Source organism: Heterocephalus glaber, unplaced genomic scaffold, assembly GCF_053883595.1.
Source record: "Heterocephalus glaber isolate CG9 unplaced genomic scaffold, H.glaber_assembly_v1.0 deba00001688, whole genome shotgun sequence".
Lineage (NCBI taxonomy): Eukaryota > Metazoa > Chordata > Mammalia > Rodentia > Bathyergidae > Heterocephalus > Heterocephalus glaber.
In genome coordinates this window covers 3,552,150-3,570,683 of record NW_028258413.1, presented here as the reverse complement: position 1 = coordinate 3,570,683, position 18,534 = coordinate 3,552,150, and the positions used below count along the sequence as shown (strand labels likewise).

Sequence of the window (18,534 nt, the reverse complement as noted above, 5' to 3'; positions counted from 1 at the left end):
GCACACAGCTCAGAGGCCAAAGGCCGTGAGACCAGGCTCTGGTGACAAACGAGCTGGATGTCGAAAAGGACGCAGTGCTGCTGCTTGGAGAACGGTGTGGGGCTGAGAAGTGGCGCCCGGAAAGGCGAGGGCTTCGGACGGGGCCCCGGCCACCCCTCCCACAGCCCGCGGCAAAGCGACACGTTTTCTGTTCTCTATCAAGTGTTGCCTCGAGTAGCCCCATTTGTGTTTCATCTGCTCAGCCAAGACCCGCGCTGCTGTGTACTCCTTGCCTGGGCGCCAGGCCCTGGGGGAAGGGAATGGACGGAGCGTTGTCATCTTCGCGGAGCTGCACTCCAGTGTGAAGACAGGCACTGAGCAGGAGCGGGAAATGAGCAGTTTCCGGGGGAGGACTGCGGGTACCTCACCCAGGGGAGGGTGGGAGGAGCCCAGCTCGGCTCCTGCGGCAGCGGCTCGTGGGTCCATGGGAGACAGGAGTGAAGAGGGGGCCGGGACCCCCAGGCGGGCGGAAGGGACCCCAGGCCGCGTGAGGCACACACCGCACGGGACGCATTTGGGATGGAAGTGGAGGGTGGCGAGGGGTGAGCATGTAGCAGGACTTCCCGGGACCTGTGGAGAGAGGTGGAGAGAAGTCGGCTGGAGCCACGAGTCACACCACGTGTGTAGCTGAGGCTGGCCTCCAATGGGAGATTCTCCTGTCTCAGCTTCCCGAGGCTAGGATTACAGCTGAGAACCATCTTGGGGTCTAAAGCGTTATTTTTAGGTGGGAAAATGAACACCATGCTGTGTGCTCCAGAATCGTCCAGTTGGGGAGGAAAGCAGATGAGGGCCGAGGGCCCCAGGCATGTCCACTCCCAGAGGGCGAGGGCGGAGGTGGGGACCGCGGAAGGCCCCATCGGATGGCCTCAGTTTCCCCACAAAGAAGGGCGTCCACTCAGGGAGGATGCAGGAAGGACAGGCAGGACTGCATCTGCTGGACAGGGAAGGGAGGGATTGGACAGTGTGTGGAGGGTGTAGAGGTGGCAAAGCGTTCACCTTTAATATTCTTTCAGAAAATTTGTCTGAGCCAGGCGGAGTGGCACAGGGCTGAGGGCCTAGCACTCGGGAGGCTGAGGCAGGAGGATTGCTGCAAGTTCAAGGCAAGGCCATTCTGGGCTAGGGGGCGAGAGTCTGTGTCAAAAAACCAAAAGAAAAAAAAAGACAACTGTCTGGAATGATTCTTTATTTAAAATCACTGATGTGTCAAATACGAATTTATATTCACATGTAAGTACATGTGTTTGTATTTAAATATCCTACTTTACAGTAGTCTTTCAGAATTCCATGTCCTCAAAATATTTAAAAAATGCTCAATTTACCAAAATCTGAAAAATTAAAATTAGGAATCCTCATAGCCCGAGGGAAATGTCTGCTCTTTTATAACCAAAGCCCTCAATGATATGCCATAATAATATTCGTACCCTCTCGGCTTCAGGAACGGCTGGGAAATTGTCCCAGTAACCTGTATAAGACCCTTTCGAGGCTGGCAGGCACTGAGGAGATTTCCATTCTGTGGTGCCCAATGGAGGCAGGAGACCTGAAGGAGATGAGGCATGGCTCAGGTATAGTAAATCTTGTGCTGAGTCCTGAGAGCCATCGGTTGGGCTCAGAATGGGTTAGCGTCTATTCCTCACCATAAGATGAGCCACCGTGTGGGACTTCCCGTAGATTTCAAGGACAGCCATGTTAGAAGAAAAGAAAAGAGAATCCAGCAAGCGTGGCCTATGCGGCTTTTTTTTGACAGCTCCTGTACTACATGATGGAGAACGAGGACTCGCTCCTGGGCAGACTCAGAAGCAGGGGAAGGAAATGCATCCTGGGAACAGCACAGCAGCCCGAGTCCTAGAGTCCTAGAGGCGAGGTTCTCAGGGAGGGAGGAGCGGGGGGAACACCAGGGAGTGCTGAGCTGCGGTAAGTCACGGCCCTGACCTGGGGTGTGTCTGTGATGGGAAGAGGTGGAGAGAAAGGAAAGTCCCCTGAAAATCACATTCCCCAAGTGACCCTTCATCACCAGTGGGCGGCTGGTGCAGGTGGAGAATGTGTCACTGCCAGCGCTCCTCTCCACTCTCGAGTGTCACCAAGTCTCGCTGCCTGGCTGTTACCACGGAGGAAATCAGCGCGCGTGTCCTGGCCAGCGGCTGTTGTCCCCCAGCCCTGTCACGTCTTCCTGGTGACTCAGCAGGTGCACGGTAGACATCCGCCAAATCGACGACCGAATGCATCAGCGACTAATGACCGGGCAGGGTTCGGCTTCACGGCGAGAGCCACCAGAGCTAGGCCAAGGCCCACCCTCCCTTCATCATCTCTCCCTCTTTTGAGCTCTCCTCGCCACATGCCCCTTGCCTTCATCTGGTCCCCGAACCCTTAGGCCCCTCACTCACGGAAACCGGCTGTGACCACCAACCCCCTCAGCCCCCTTCCCGTTCTCTTTAAAGAGTCAAAACTGTTCACGAGCCGACCTTTAATCTTCAAAATTTGCACCCTGGGAAGAATTCTCACCCAGCAGGGATTAGTGCAGAAACAGTGCTGGGAAGTGTGTCCTCAGCAGCCTGTCTCCTGGGAGTCACTTTTGATGGTTTTAACCTCCTCGGTTCACCCAGTCTTTGAACGAAGGAAGCTTTTTTCTTTTTTCCATGCTGGAAATCAAACACAGGGCCAGGGACCTGAAGCCCTTGCCGTGAGGAGAGCTTTCGGCAAATGCCCTGTACTCGGAGCGTCTGGAAGCCAGGAGTGGGACTCCAGGGCTCCCTTGGGGAGAAGCCTTGTCCGATGTCAGCTGTGGCCCCTGGCCTGCATGGATCAGGATCCAGCGGAGCGCTGGGTCTTCGTTGCCTTTCTTCCCACACCCATGAAAATCAGAACAGCAGAGGTTTGTTGCCGCTCGCTGGAGCACTTTATATGTATTTGGCCACCGAATGCCCCCTTGGCCCTGAGAGACTAGGAGCCTCCTTGACAGACACCATAAATGAGCGGAGAGGCTGCATCCTTATTCTTTCTCCTAAACCTCATAACTGGTACTTTGTGCGATTCAGCCTGGAGCCATCAGTTTTCTTCTGGTGGTAGAGGTGGAAATGCGCTTGGCCCCTGGCCCTGCCAACCCCAGGGACATCGTCCCAAATGCTGCCAGCCTGCAAGTGAGCTGCCCTCGCCTGCTGCAGTAATTACAACCTTTATTTCCAGGAAGTTGAGTCCCACAGCCCCAGGGAGAAACCCGCTCCTGTCCTGCACGTCCGGAGGGCGCAGAGCCCTGCCCTGTTGTAACCTCATCACAGAAGGGACCCCAAGCAGGTCGAGGGGCTCCCTTCTCAGGCCTCCCCGCCCAGGGCATGGGGTAACAGCGGGCACAGATGCCACCACCGCAACATGCCGAACTTTAGCCTTTGTAGAGTGGCTGCTTTCTGGGCGTCTTCCCTTCCTTCACAGTGCGACCCCAGGAGCCTATGAAGGTGGGTTTGTCCCTGTTGGAGCTGCTTGTTCGAAGGAAGGATTTTCTGCCTCCCCCAGGGTCAGCCCAACGACTGGGGACCTCCACCTCGGTCATGCTGCGTGCCCAGCACCTAACTGCCTGATACACACTTGAAGCTCAATAAATACTTGTTGGATGAAAAAGTCAAACTCCATTAAACCGAAGAAGACATAGCCATCAACCTTAACACCTTGGGAATACAGATTTTTAGACTTTGCCGTAGCTCCACAGAAATACAATTTTTGTGGCAGATGGCTGGGGATTTGTGTTTTTAGTAACAGAAGAGACTTCTTAGTGGTGGGGCATTTTGGAAGTGTGGCCTTGGATTTTGAATAATATGTTTCACCTGCATGGGTGCCTCAACCAATACTCTCCCCCTGTTGTTTACGATCATTTATTGAGCAACTATTTCAGCCTTTCTGAATTAAAGTCCAGCTATTGTTTTTCCGCCCTGCTTGTAACCTTGCTCACATTGTTTCCAGGCTGCCTTAGGTTGATACATTGTTTCCCTTACTCTTGTTTTCATTTGTTCACCCAGAAAGCTCCTGTTGAGAGCGTGTGAGCACTCGGTTTCGTCCACATCTATTTGGCTGTGAGAGGAAATGCTCTCTTCCCCGCTCAGCTGTTTTCGCTGAGTTTGACGGCAATTTACGGTGCTGGTGGAGACGGGAGGAGAAGCAGGAGGAGCGGAGGCCTGGCCCTGTCAGTGAGGATGTAATTCTGCCTTGGGAGTGAACAGGCTCGGAGGGGGTCCGGATTCCTGTCTGGGCCACACATATGGCTGGATAAAATATGGTGTGCTCCTGGGAACTTATTATTTCTTCAGTGCAGAAGTGTGGGGGGCGGGCAGTGTCCCCACGTCTCGCTGTTGCAGGCGGGGTCAGCCTGGGGTTTCCAGGCAGCGCGGCTGAGCGGTCGGGGAGCCCTGGGGGCTGTGGCCCGGCATCCGATTTTCCCAGCTGTTGTCCCAGCCCCAGATTCTCTCCTGCCCTCGCAGGAGGACGCGTGTGTTCTCCAAGCCTCGCTCGTCCTTGCTGTGTCTGCGTGACCTTGTGGCCGCATTGTCCTTCCTGGCGAGGCCCCTTACTGAGCGGCAGTGCACTGGGATTGCAGGCTCCACCCTCTGCGTTCTGTGTGAGCGAGCGGATGTTCTGGTTTCTGGCCGTCAAAACTAAGTACAGCCAGTGTGGGGGCCAGAAGAGAGCTCTGCGGAGCGGGACCCTTCTGTGGCCGGCCGGCCACCTGCCATGCCCCAAAGCTGGCTCTGCCCCACTCTGCCTCGAAGACCCCGCCCAGCAGTTGCTCATTTTGGCTCCCTGACGTGAAATGCAAAGGTCCACAAGGCCCACGCACGTGCCGATGTGTCCTGCAGTATTTTAATTACCCGAAAGTCCTCCCCGTTGTTACTGGCCCCGAGCCCTGTGTCTAGTGCTCTCCCTTGGGGTGGGGCTCAGGTTAGGCTTGACTCCAACTCTCCTCTCCCCTTTTCTCCCCTCTTCTCTTGCTCCTTTTTCTTGGGCATCTGCTGTGTTTGAGATATTGTGCTGGAGCAGGGATGGCGAATCTTTCAGAGCTTTTAATGCTAGCAGCCAGCTGTGGCACATGTGCCATAGATTCACCACCGCTGGGCTAGGCAGAGAGAGCTGGAGAACTCCCGAGTGTTGTCTTTCGCCGGGCGTGGTGGTGCATGTGCGCAGTCACAGCTACTCAGGAGGCTGAGGCAGGAAAATTTCAAGTTCAAGGACAGCCTGGGCAACTGGCTGAATCACTGTCTCAAAATGTGTGTGTATGTGTGCACATGCGTGTGCATGCAGGGGGATAGGGATGTAGCTCAGCGCTCCCTGGGTCAAATTCTCAGTGCTATAAAAGAAGAAAAAATGTCTCAGCCACTGGCATCAGACTAACCGGGGTGCCTTGGGGGAAGACTGAGTTGGTCCTGAAGTACTGAGCTTAGTCCTGCAGGACCAGGCCTCCGTGCGGCTGTAGCTCTGATGCCTTCGGATGCCTGACAGATGATGGATCAGGAAAGATGCAGACTCTGTGGCTTAGGGCGTTTTGTCTTCGGTGGACTTCATCGATCTCCCCGGTCGCTGCAGGAACAGAGATGATGAACGTAAGACAGCTGCTGCCACAGCGCGCGGCAAGAGGGTCTTCCCGGACCTAGGGGCCGCGTAGGGCAGGAGGCTTCACTCGATTCTCAGCACCTTTTCCCAGCTCCCGCCAGCCACACCGTGCAGCAATGCTGTCGGCTGTCCCAGCCTCGGTTACTCTCGGGGGTGACCTGAGTGCGGGCCTTTGTGTCCCACAACATGCAGGAGGCGCTACCCTCTGTAGGAGTGCTGAACAACTCGGGTTGTGTTTTGGGAGGGACGGGTGCAGGCCCTGCCGTGCACCGTAAAAGCGGGCACCGCTTGGTGCCTCTGCGGTGGAGGCCGTGGGGCTAAGTGACCTTCGGTGCACACAGGACAGGATGGGGAGGCCAGGGCTCCGGAACGATTGGCAACTAAGTGTGGTAGGAAAGGGGGGTTTTCTTTTCACCCCCTTTACAGCCAAACCAGTTTAAGACAAAACCAACCAATCAACACGGACTCCACTTAGAGGGGCAGGTGTGACAGGGGCCCCTGCGGAGCTGAGCTGCAGAGGGGCTCAGAGCTCTTCCTTGATTTCCTCTTCCTTCCGCACCGGATGCAAAGTGCACTTTCCCTGCCGAAGCTTCCTCCGCCCCTAGTGCAGGGCTTCCCCAGCCTCCCCAGGCGGGAACCTCTGGCCACACAGAGATTCCAGCCGCTCTGCTTCCATCCCAGCCTTTGCAGAGAGGGTCCCGATGGCCCCAGGTAGGGTCTCTGTGCCCACAGAGGCAGCTGCTCCCTCTACGGCTCAGCAGGTGGCTAATTTTGTGCCCAGTTGGTGATTTTATTTCCTTCAGGTGTAGACAGTCCTCTGCTGCGGAAAGCGAAGGCTGGGCAGATGAGCAGGTAAACGTGTGTTCATCATTTCCAGTCATAGTTGTCCTGGCACAGACTTAGACTCATGCAACATGTCCACAGTTTACTCCTGTGATGGTGAGCATCCCAGCACTCCGTGGGGGTGAAAAGAAAACTCATTTATCATGTGAAGGGAGACAAGCCATACATCTGAAGGGCCAACAAATGCCGGGGGTATTTGATGGTCGCTCACAATATCTTACTCTAGTGTCTTAGTTTTTATTTTTAAGGGACTGCTTTGGCTGCTCCTTCCCAGGTCCTCAGAGGACAGATATGTGACAGGAGCTTGGTGGCCCTGCTGTAAAGGGACCTCAGTCCAGGATGAGTTCCTCAAAACTCCAACCCCCGTGCAACAGCCTGGCAGTGCTCACCAGTGGGGTCAAAGCCCCCGGGTTCACTGTCCCCTGACCTGAGGACAGAGGGACGGGTGGGGAGAGCCCTTGCCAAGCGCTGACCCCTGCAGAGGCTGGGCTAGAGATAGGTGTTGCTGAGCAGCGTCATCTGCCCCACACCCGGGTGGCCTCCGCGTGCAGGCACAGGACAGCGTGTACCCGAGATGCGAGGGGCACGCCTGACTATGGAAGCCCTTGGATGGCCTTTCCTCTCACCCTGGGCTCTGATCCCACTCCGGTTCCTGGGGAGGGGAGGGAATCGTGAGCCTGCTGTCTGTCTTGTGCAAGCACTGCCCGAGGTGCCGTTTCCAGGGCTGTAGGAGGAGAGTCTGTAGTACAGGTACTGGGTACATTGTACTTTTTAAAAAGGAATTCTATTTTTATTTTGGTTGTTTGAGACAAGGTCTCACTATGTACTCCAGGCCAGCCTTGAACTCACTACATAGCCCAGGCAGGCCTCAAACTAACCGAAGTCCTCCTGCCTCAGCCTCCCAAGTGCTAGGATTATAGGTGTGCACCACCATGCCTGGCATAGATCCATTTTATACATGGGAAAACTGGGGGTTGGGAGTCAGGAAAGACAGAGAGAGAGAGAGAGGGAGAGAGAGAGAGAGAAACTAAGACTAATGTAACAGCTACATATAAAAATTGAGTAAAATATAAATACATATTTTAATAAATAAGGAGACAGCCATATAATTAAAATCAGGTCAAGAAATCAGACAGCTCCTTAGGCCTCCCTTCCCAGTCACTGTCCCTTAGAGGTGATCACTCCATTGACTTTGTGGTAATCAATTCCTTGCTATATTTAAAGTTTATCAACCCTTAAAAACTATAGATTGGTTTTTGTTAATTTTAACCGTATATAACTGGAGTCATACTGTGTATGTGCTGGCTCTCTGAAAACTGATGTAGAGACTCAGCCATAGCTATCAAAAGCCCAACAGTTATGTGGACAAACTGATCGTCTAGAAGAAAATTAACAAAGTAAAAATACAGTCGAACTGTTCTGCCCAACATAAAAACTTACAAGCCATACTGATCAGGACAGTGTGGTGTCACCATGGTGGACAGAAGCCAAGGGGACAGAGGCAAAGCCACACTCGTGTGGGCACCACAGTGTGACCCTGCAGGATTGTAGAAAGGTGGTCTTTGGGGTAAATGTCACTGGGAATGCTGGGAAGCTGTGGGAAGAAACCCACACACAAAAGCCAACAGTAAATAGATTAAATACTCCAATGCAAAAAGCTGGAAAGCTTTTAGAAAGAACCTTGGAGTACACAGTTGGCCCACCATGTCCACAGGTTCCACATCTGTGAGCTCAACCAACCATACATAGGAAACATGCAGAAAAAATACTGTGGCTGTACTGAATGTGTGCAAACTTTTTCACATCATATTTTCTAAACAGTGCAATATAACAACTATTTACATAGGATTTATATTGTGTTGGGAAGTCACCTAATGATCATTTACAGTACAAAGGAGGACGTGCATGGGTTATAGCAAATCTGGCACCATTTGGAGCAAGCCCCCCTTGGATACTGAGATGTAGCTCTGTCTACATGACTTCAGGTTGGGAAGGAGTCTTTAAGATATAAAGCAGAATTACCATTAAATGTAGATCTGATTGCTTCCAAAGGCTATGCTCTTCTGACTGTGACATGCTGTTAGGGTTTATATCCAGATGCCCCCAAAGCCCCTTGCACTCACAGGTGGAGCTTTGGGAGTGGACTGGATTGTGGGTGTACTACTCATCACTGGGTCAGTCCACTGATGGGTTTATGGCTGGGTGTGAGGTTGGGAGGTGGAGCTGGTCGGAGGTGGTTGTGGGGTGTGGCCTGGGTTGATCTCCCTCCTCCCTCCTGGATCCCTGTCTGCTCTGCCATGGACTGTTTCTCCTCTGCCCTGCTCCCCGCCTTGGAGCCAGTTGAATACAGACTGAAACCTCTACATACTCTGAGCCAACATAAACCTCTCTCCTTTGACTTGTGGGTGTCAGGTATTGTCTCTCAGTGATGAGAAAGTAACTAAGACACATGCTTTAACAGAGGGACGAATATGTCCATCCTATGGCATTCCCTGATGCTGCTGCATTTGTATTTGTGGAAGAGAAGACGCAGATGTGATTAAAAGGAAACTTGCCACAGCCTTGGGAGAAAGACTGCTCCTTAAAAACAGCTCATCAGCTTTATATGACGTGACCAGCTCCACGAGGTTGTATCTTCTGGGTCTCAAGTTGGGGGGCAGATCCAGCTCTGTCTGCTGAAGCTCAGCGCAGACAGGCAATGGCTGGAGACTTGAGGTTTTAGAATTTGTCCCTTCTAGGCTTAGGCTTGGGGTTCCTATGTAGGATTTGTCTCTTGACTTTATTCCATGTTGGACGATGCCATGCTTTTGACAGGAACAAATAAGCCATGGGGATGCTGCTGCGTCCGACCCTGTGTTGTGGGCCTTGCCACTGAGTGCACGTGGAGGGATGCTGCTTACACACCTGTGGTCTCTCTCGATTCAAGCATGGGGTCAACTAGGAGCAAATTAAGTAATTGTTAGCAAATTAAGTTTCTAGAATCAGCCCTCCCCTAATGATGGATGGGAATTGTAAGATAAAGTGTCAAAGGATACAAAGTCAACATTAAAAAAAAAAAAATCAATAGCTGGTACTCAGGCCTATAATCCCAGCACTCTGGGAGGCTGAGGCAAGGGGATCACAAATTTAAACCCAGGCTGGGCAACAGTCTTAGTTACATGCTTGTTGCTGGGAGACAGTACAGACACCCACAAATTGAAGGAGAGGTTTTAGTCCAGAGTCAGCTGGTTCCAAGGTAGGGCGGCCTGGCAGAGGAGATCTGCCCAGGGGATGTTGGCAGGAAGCAGAGAGAAATCAGGGAGGAAGATGGACCTTTCCAGGCCTCACCCCAGTGACCGCCTCCTGCAACCAGGCTCCACCTCCCAAAGTCACATTCAGCTATAAATCTACCAGTGGATTAATCCACTGTGAGTGTCAGCTCCTATGAGCCAACCACCTCCCAAAGCCCCACCTATGAGCCAATGAGGCTTTGGGGGGACATCTAGATAGAAACCGTAACAACAACTTAGCAACTTAGTGAGATCTTGTCTCAAAATCAAAAGCTTGGGGATATAGCTCTGTGCAAAGCCCCTGAGTTCAGTTCCAAGCACCACACACAGTCAATAGCTTATCTCTACACCAGTAGCAAACTAGGAAAGGAATCTGGAAAACAATTCCATTCACAAATGCTCCACCTCCTTGGCCGCGGGCCTCATGCTTGCTAGAGCACTACCCACTGAGCTACAGGGAGACAGCTTTCAGCTAGGACTCCGCTCCCTCTCAAGGTGACCTGAGTTATTTTCCTTCTGCAAAGTACATGCAGACCTGGGAACCACGAGGCAGCTCGGGACAGGCGGGGAGCCCTGTTGAGCCTTTCTGTCCCTTTCCAGACCCCGCGGAGGAGAAATCGCGCCCCTCCTGCGGAAGGCAGGCACGGGGCGGAGCACGGCCGGCGGACCTGCGCGCAGGTTACCTTTCTGCCATCCTTGCCGTGGGATTTACCTTCCTGCCCACCGACAGTAGATGGCTTGTTCTGCGATGTGCTCAACCCTAGATAGCAGGGGAAGGCAGCAAGTGAATAAAGCTCCTTTTCCTTGGTTAATCTTGGTTCCTCCAAACCCCACCCATTATCTGCTTTCATGCCCTGCTTCTCTTCAGCTTGTTCCGGATCTCTGGTCAAATCACAGTCACAGGGCCAGGGATTTAGCTCGGTGGTTGGCTGCCTGCCTCGCAAGCGCAAGGTCCCGAGTTCAATCTCTGTACCAAAAGAAAAGAAAAAAAAAAAGAATGAATGTTTAAAAACAAACTTACAGCCCCAGGCCCTCTGGGCCTGAACTCCGGAGCAGCGGGTGGGGCAGGGAGCCCACCCCTCTCCCGGGGGCTCCTCCCACTCAGGGCCAAGTCTCCTCTCCTCCAAACAGCCACATCTTTCCAGCGGGAACAACCACCGCTGGCCTCCTACACGAGAAAGGTGACCGTCACTGTGTCCAGCATCTCCCCAGAATCCCTGGAGCCGGGACAGACAGAATTCGCCTGGGCTGGAATGGCAAGTGTGGCCCGTCAATAAGTCTCGCGCCACTGCAATTTTTGTCAAGAAGTAAAACGCCTTACCTAGAGCGCTTCCTATGTTCCGCTCGTTCCTCCTCTTTCCTCAGACGACCCTGGCGTGGGGTGGCGGAGGAGGTGGGGGTCTGTGTATGCAGATCTTACCCTGTGGTTCGCCTGGGGCTGCAGGCGGGGCCGCCGGCCCCCAAGAGGCGGGAGGCAGGGAGCTGTCCCCGTCCGTCCCCCTCTGCACAACTGGCCCTGAAGTCATTTTCTCCTCTCCCTCCTCTGCAGCTTCCTGTGAAAACGAGGTTGAGCGGGGAGGGACAGCAGGCTGCCCCGCAGGGTGTGGGCCTGGGTGACTGGAGAGCTGCTCTCAGGACCCCACTCTTCACACACACTGGGCCGGCCCTCTGTGCCCAGAACACGCAATCCACTGCCCGGCTCTGGCTTGCTGACAACCCTGCACACATCCAAACACAGATGGGCTTAAAATCTCAGACCTTTTACAAAAGCATTTCTCAACCTTCCCCTTTCTGCTTTCTGAATTGTATACCACATTTGGAAAGGGCTGCTTGCTTGCTTTCTCTCTCTCTCTCTCTTTCTCTCTCTCTCTCTCTCTCTTTCTTTCTTCTTTTTTTGTACCAGGCGCCGAAACCACTGAGCTAAATCCTCAGCCCGCATTTCATATTTTTAAAAATTATCATGATTTTTCCCCCTAGGTTTTTTCTTCTTAACACTTAAGTCTTTTATGTAAGATAATTTAACCAAGTGTAAGGTATGGACTACAGATCTGATGCCATGTTCTTCAGGAAGTTGCCTAGTTCTACCAACAGTATAAAGAAATAATCCACCAATTTTGAATAGTATAAAAACCAGGTGTATTGGGTCTATTCTTTATAAATGCATTTTTGGATATCTTTTGCAGTTGTATTTATTTTATCCCTTTTGGAGAGTAAAAGTCAAGTTTATATACAAATCACATGAACTACAGGAAAAAGTTGTTCAATATGCTTAGATATATTTATAGTAATAAAATTAGGACTTTGGTGAGAAAATGTAGAGGGAACCTAAGAATAAAACAGTAGCATATAATTAAAATACTTAAGACAGCGACAGTGGTTAGCACACATAAAATGTCGGCAGAAATTTTAAATCTCTAAAAATCTTTTGTACTGTCTAAATCACTTTCTCATTGCTGGGACACAATACCACCACCCACACAGAAAGAAAGAGAGGTTTATTTTGGCTCACAGCTTCAGGCCATAGTCAGCTGGCTCCATGGCAGGCGGGTCTGGCAGAGGATGCGCTGCTCAAGTCATGGCCACCAGAAAGCAGGAAGTAAAGGGAGGAGCCAGGAAGGAAGCGAAATACTTCCAGGGAACACCCCCAGTGACCCCTTCTTCTTCCCAAGCTCCACCTCCTGAGAGCGAGACAGCTATACCACTCCATCACCCAGTCACCTTTCAGAAACTCACGGATGAGCTCATGAGGGTTTGGGGTCATCTAGATATAAATCATAACATGTACTTTCTTAAAAAGTCAGTAGAATAAGACAAATTGGCCAATTAGGCAGAAGAATAGGACAGATAAGAGTGTGGAGAAGAGATTTAATTTTGGTGAGAAGCAATTTATAGAGGTTTCCTAGATCACCACACAGGTGGCTTAGTCCATTGTCTACCTTTTAGATTTGTCAGAAATGCTTAATTCTCTGTCCTTCAGAGGTGTTATGGCTTATATTTGGATATCCCTCCAAGCATCATGTGCTCATAGATGGGGCTTTTGGGAGGTGGTTGGATCATGGGTGTGTGATGCTGGGTTAGGGTGTGTGATATTGGGATTAAGGGTGTGTAATAACTAAATTGTTTTAGCATAGTTCTGAGTGTGGGTAATGGAAGCCCCATCTTGGGTGTGGGTGGCACCATCTAAAAGGCTTGTAGCCTGGGTGGGATAAAAAGGAAAGGGAGGCTTGCTGCTTACTTCTACTGCTTCCTGTCTCCTTTGCCATTGACTGTTTCTCCTCTTCATGCCCCTCTGCCATGCATCCTGCCTTGGAGCCAGCCGACCATGGACTGAAACTTCTACAAAATAAACCTTTCCTCCCTTAACTTGTGGGTCTCATATGCAATGAGAAAGTAACTAAGACAAGATGTGTTGATGGAGAGAATTCAACTGACTTGGTGATTCAGGAGGAGTTGGGGTCGGGCTTGGGTGGACTGTCCCCTTTACATTCTCTTACTTTTTAGGTATTTCCCTGAGGTGCCTAAACAGCGTAAGTGCAGAGTAACCTGAGGACTGGGTTCCTTTGCAGTTCTGCAGTTGATTCTACCACTTCCTTATTTGATAATTTGTTTGTTTGTTTGTTTTGTTTTGTTTTTACATTAAATTGTTTTGGAGCAATATTTATGCCAAGAAAGACATCAAGGAGTGACCTTGTACTCTCATAATTCTCATCAGTGCCTCGAAGCTAACCCTTAAACTTATAGGAGCTAAGGACAAACAAGGCACCTACCTTGCAGAAGCTGCTCCAAGACCAGGGCCCTGCTGCTCCGCAACCTGATTGGGATTCTACCCCCCAAGCCTCCATGCAGAAAATCAATATCATTGTTTGATATATGTAACTCAGTATTACATATCACCAGGCCCTGCCCCTTGGCAACCTGATTGGGATTCTGTACCCCAAAGCTCCATGTAGAAAATTAATATTACTATTTGATATGTGTAACTCAATATTACATATCAGTATTACTATTTGATAAGTTAACTGCGTTACCTTATTTTTCTAATTCTGCCAAAGTCTAAGAAGAAAGCAGGTATTCTGATTTTATCAACACTAAAAATATTAGTGCAAAGTATGTTCTGTATTAAGAACCATGTGGTAGCTGGGTGTGCTGGGGTGTGCCTGTAGTCCCAGCACTCTGGGAGGCAGGAGCAGAGGGATCACAAGTTCAAGACCAGCTTGGGCAACTTGGTGAGACCCTGTCTCAAAATAAAAAAGTAATGAGAGCTGAGAAGTAGATCACTGTGAAGGCCCTGGGTTCAGTCCCCATTACACAGGGAGTGGGAAAAAAAAAAATTGGTAATGTTTTTCTTAGTTACGTCTTCAATAGCAAGGGATAAACTTAAACCTGTAAAAATGAAAAGCCCAATTCAAGCTAGCTTAATAAATAAGAAGATTTATTGGCTTGTTTAAAGGGTGCGCTTTACGGCTGATTTTTTTTTTCTAGTGGTTCAACAAGGTGCTTTTCTTCACAGAGGCTTTTATCCTCATGCTGGCTAAGTGTCTGCAGAAGTTCCAGATTCACATCTTCATATCACAATAAAGGACATTATTCACTTGGCCCGGACCATCTCTGGCCAGTGATGCCGTCGGTGACTCAAGGAATGGGTAAAAAGTGCTGACTAGCTTCTCCACTGCCTGTGTGCGTGCCTGCCTGCGTGTGTGTTGGAGATGCAGCGCTATCAGCTTGTGGGAACGAGGGAGGCGTGCTGGGGTTGGCAGACCGCAAGGGTCTCCCGTGGCCTGTGTGTCCACCGCGCGGAGACAGAAATGAGCGGAGCACACCGACTGCTCCCGAGGCTGCTGAGACGCGGTCGCCGTAAGCTGCACTTCCTGGATGCCCGCGCTCGGCGGCCTTGGCCTTAATCGATGCTCCCGAAAGTCAGCATTGTTAGGTTTTCCTGACTCCGCAGTCCACGCAGTCCTGGAACCACAGCACTCTCGGAACAGGAACAGGACGGGGAGCGGGAAAGGCGAGCGCGCCCGGACGCGAATCCTTTCTCCCGAGGGCATTCGTTAGCTGCGGACTCCTGCCGCAGTTCGCTCTGCAGGGAGGGGAACGAAGCCGCGGAGGCGCCTCGGGTAGCTCCTGTGTTGGGCTCCTCCCGAGTGTCTGGGGGTGCGAAGGGCTTGGGAGCCGTCCCTGGTGGCCGAGGCCCGCAGCGCGCGTGGCCTGTGTGACCGAGGGCCGGGCGGGCGCGGGATCAGCCAGTAACAGCCGGTCTCGCTCACGGGGCGCACGGGGCGCGGGAAGGTTGCGGGGCGGAGGACGGTGACTGTGACGGGCTCAGGGAGCATCGAGGCCAGAGGGCCGGGCCAGGAGCCGGCGGTGGAGGCGGGAGAGCGGCTCTCCCCGGAGCCTCCGCAAGGCCCGCCGGGCAAGGCCTTGCTTTTAACCTCTTCAGATTTCGGACCTCCAGGGCTCGGAGAGAATGCACGCGGGTTTTGAGCCCCCGAGTTCGGGGCAGTTCGTCACAGCAGCGAGGGAAGCCGGTACAGGCACGGTGCCTTTCCGGACTCTCTGCTCCCTCAGTCTCTCAAGCGGATTCGTGAGCTGGAAGCTTTGCACGGCCCTCACCTCCTTCACAGCCCTCCTCGTCTCCCTGCCCCACGCCGCCCTCTGCCCGTCTTCCGCTTCCCTACTGTTCATCGGGTCCGTGAGCCCGGGCCGCTCCGCTGTTGCTCCTTCTGGAAGGGGCAGATGCTTTTCCCTGGCCAGTTCCCATTTCCACGCGGGCTCTGAAGACTCGGAGCCTGCGCCGCCCAGGCCCGGTTGCCCCCTTTTCTCTCTGCACCTTTCCGGGGTGCGGTGCAGGCCGCTCTGTCCTGTGCTCCTTCCGCTGCTTCCCTGGCAGGAGCCGAGCTAGGCAGGGACACGGAGGAGTTGGCGGGAGCCCTGCTGATCCTGCGTGTCGGCCCCTCTGGGCTCCAGGTTTCCACAGGGCCATGCCATCTCTTCTGAGTGCGGATGCGCTCAGACTGGTCCCTCTGGTTGGCTTTTGCCCTGACCCTCCCGTCCTTAGGCTGGGCACAAAGGCTGCCTTGGCTGCCACCCTACCTCTGTCCCAGCCCCCGAGAGGGGCCAGCAGACAATGGGAAGCAAGAAAGGTCGAGAAAGCACAAGCAGGATGAAAGGCAAGATTAGGAACCGCAAAGGGAACAGCGTGAATCTTCTCATCTGGAGCCCAAACCCTACAAGCAGGACCTAGGTGCAAATGTGAGTTTTTGTGGCTCTTGCCTTCAAGAAAAAAAAAATGCAAAGACAATTGCTGACTATGCAGAAACAAGACCCAGCGAATGTCCTGGCCTGGGAGAGGGTCTCCAGAGCTTGGCGTCCCCCTGCCAGCAGTGCACTTGCTGTTCGGCTCACACCTCCCTCTGGCCCGCGCCTAAGGGCTCCTGTGGGTGGCGTGGTGCCCTTTGGATCCTGAGCTGGCTGTGGATGACCTGTGATGTTAGAGGTCTGGGTGGGTCTCAGGAAGCTACACAGGGTGACTGTCACCCGGTATCCAGTTCACGTAGCGGAGGATGCAGTGTCCTCGAAGCATCTTCCGTCCTAGCAGTTCAGTGAGGGCATCCAGACAGGGCCCTCGTGTAGCCCAGGGGCGCCCCGTATCACCATTGGACACTCATCACCAGGACGCACCTGTGGGCGGGGGAGGCCACTAGCAAATGTGGGGCATCGGCCTCCAAAAGGTGGCCAGCGCAGGAGGGAGTGGGCACAAGCTTAAGACTAAACACGTCTGCCGTTGTTGTGTTAGCCCAGTGCCCGGGGCGGAAATCTTACCACTTCTAGCTTTCCCACTCTCTCTGCAGCTCCCCACTTGAGCTCCCAAATTATGTCCAGAGCAGACTCCGTGCCCCGAGCCTTGTCTCAGGGTCTGCTTTTGGGTAGGACCAGTCCTGTGATTGTTTAGTCCACGGGGCTACTCGTTAGGGAAAATAAGACTTTCAGGACTTAATTATGGGGCCAGAGAGAAGGATGCTCCTGCTCTCATTTTGAAGTCTCGCTGTCTGCTGACCAGCTGCTGACTCTGAGAAGGCCTGGCTCCCCACCCCCTGTCTGGAGCGACTCCCTGTTCCTGGACCAGCCCTGTCTGGACTCCCAAATTACAGCACCCACAACCACGCCAGACCAGACACAACAGCATGCAGGATGCTGCGATGCAAACACGCCACTGGAAAAAAAAGGATGCTTCCTATCTTGCCTCGCCAGGCCTTCCGAAAGTCAGCTGGAAGCAATTGCATTGAAATGACTGTATTTTTGGAGCAATGCTTATTCAAATTATCTTATAGTTGGATCTTGCAATATTAGAGGTTATTAGAGAAAGACCTTAGGTCTCATTTTCAAAGGTGTAGATTTCTTATTTTTATTACTTATTATTTTTTGGTAGAAAGTGACCCAGTTTGAGGGTTGAATTAGAATTTGTATTCTTTGCAGGACACTTTTCCTGCTGAATATGAAAATAGATTCCTTTGTCTGAGGCTCCCCAAAGCAGTTCTTGCTAACAATGGTAACTGTCCCCATTTCCATGGCAAGGTGAACCTCAGGTAAATAACCAGCTACTGAAGCTTTAGTCTTCACTCTCATCCATCAGAGTGGCTTGGACTTTTCTGTTTCATTTTTATAACTTTCAATATCAGACAAAATGCATCAACTTGACCCTCTTTTTAAATCAGACTCGCCAGGACCTCATTGGTCAGAGTAAACCTCAAGTTGCCAGGTGACTGAGCCTGGACATCCTGTCCTGGGAGACCTGGTTTCGGGAAGGGTAGGACTTCCGCTCTTGGCTCCCAAGTGGTGACACTGAGGAGCACCTAAGGCTGCACAGGGGTGGGGAGGCACCTGGTCTCCTGTTTCCTGCTCACACCTTCCGTTCAGTCTTGACTATATGTAAACAAAGAGCATCTCTGACTGCTTCTGTGGATGGGGAGCTTCTCGGCCTGACACCCCCAACGCACCTGTGGGCCCCAGGTTTGGGTGCCCTCACGTCAATGCTCAGGCCGTCTCCGTGGGGTGGGATGTGGAGAAGAGGGCTTTGCCAGGTGACGAGGCCTCAGTGAAGTCAGGCGCGTGGGCCTCACAGTGGGATTTTCGCCCCTGTCTGGAGAAACACGGAGTTTGCTGTTTCTGTTTCTGCTGTCTGAGGGCAGCAGGGGAAAGTAGGCCTCTGCAGGCCGGGAAGAGAACCCCATCCTATTGGAGCCCTAGGCTCAGACTGCAGGTAAAGCTGATGGCACCACTGGGGCCATGGGCCACTCCCTCTGCTGCACTGAACCCTGGCAACGCCCCAGGGCTGACTCCCTGGCCCTGGTCTCAAGGCCTACTGCCCTGCAGCAGAGATAAGAAAGACAAAGGCTGCTGGGCCACCTCAGAAGATTCTCAAGTCCCACACCAAGATAGCCTGTGCCAGATTCCTCAGCAGGACCTGCAGTAACCTTCACCTGGAGCTGCTAGGTTCATGCACAGCTGCACTTCCACACCCAACTGTAACAGTGAATTATGGGAAAGGTCAGCACAGTACACACAGCTGACCTGACTGCACCCAGTCAACCACGCTGTCAGTCTCGCTGGGAACACCCAGTGGGTTCTGAATCCTTCTGCCCAACATGGTCAGTGATTGAGCCACTTTCCTTTCCATCCGTCTGCTCGCTGTCAGTGCACGGTCGCCTGAGCAAACTTCATTAAACTGGGCTGCTTTTCCTTACTGTCACGTGCCACATCCGTCCAGCTCTTTGTTTGTTGTGCACAACCTGGA

At 52.4% G+C, this 18,534-nt stretch overlaps 1 long non-coding RNA gene across 1 annotated transcript; it reads right to left on the bottom strand.

The window, feature by feature from the left end:
• Positions 1 to 1,214: 1,214 nt before the first annotated feature.
• Positions 1,215 to 13,428, bottom strand: LOC110345989 (uncharacterized). Its single transcript, XR_002389731.2, has 3 exons — positions 11,062 to 13,428; positions 10,424 to 10,707; positions 1,215 to 9,408 (listed from the first exon to the last, which is right to left on the bottom strand). It is a non-coding gene; the product is annotated as an uncharacterized LOC110345989 (long non-coding RNA).
• Positions 13,429 to 18,534: the final 5,106 nt, after the last annotated feature.